The sequence below is a fragment of the Schistosoma mansoni genome, assembly GCF_000237925.1.
Source record: "Schistosoma mansoni, WGS project CABG00000000 data, supercontig 0204, strain Puerto Rico, whole genome shotgun sequence".
NCBI lineage: Eukaryota > Metazoa > Platyhelminthes > Trematoda > Strigeidida > Schistosomatidae > Schistosoma > Schistosoma mansoni.
Genome location: NW_017386077.1, coordinates 188,903 through 189,458, shown reverse-complemented (window position 1 = coordinate 189,458; position 556 = coordinate 188,903). Strand labels below are relative to the sequence as shown.

The 556-nt window shown below is 29.3% G+C and overlaps 1 protein-coding gene across 1 annotated transcript in view; it reads right to left on the bottom strand.

Annotated features, from left to right (window-relative positions):
* The window catches only part of Smp_095630 (CD9-like protein Sm-TSP-1), a 26,907-nt gene that overhangs the window by 3,776 nt on the left and 22,575 nt on the right, over window positions 1-556 (bottom strand). The gene's annotated exons all lie outside the window — the stretch shown is intronic.

Genomic DNA, 556 nt, shown 5'->3' with positions numbered 1-556 from the left:
TACCGTGTCGATGGTGGATTAAAAAAACACCCCTTCTTGCCGCGGAATTAAAAAAAGTTAAGCAGGGTGCGGGGGGGGGGAAACGTTGGATTTACTTCAAATTCATTCACTGAGATTTTACAAATATATTATTCCTATTTAATATTTTTCGAAACTGTTTATGCTTTCCAATCGACATATATAAACATGTATAAATACTGATAGTTTTTTTCTTACTCTTTTGAGTAAACAGTGAATAAATCAATGAGTAGTCAAAATGAAAGCTGTAATTGTAAATTAGCTTGTAAACATTGAAAGAAGGGGATTTCAACATTCTGAGTAAAAGAAAAGCAGGTATAATAATATAAAATACTAATTTTCCAAGATAAAACTGTATAAATATCATTATTATTGTCTTTAAGTAGTTGTCCACTTTCACATTCCGGCAATAATGTGAAGAAAATTGTGATCATCATTGATATTATAAATGTAATCAATCAATAAATAAAATATTGAGTAATTTCTGGAGTTTGTACCGATTGTAATCACCAACTGATATCAACTGGAAAATTACTAA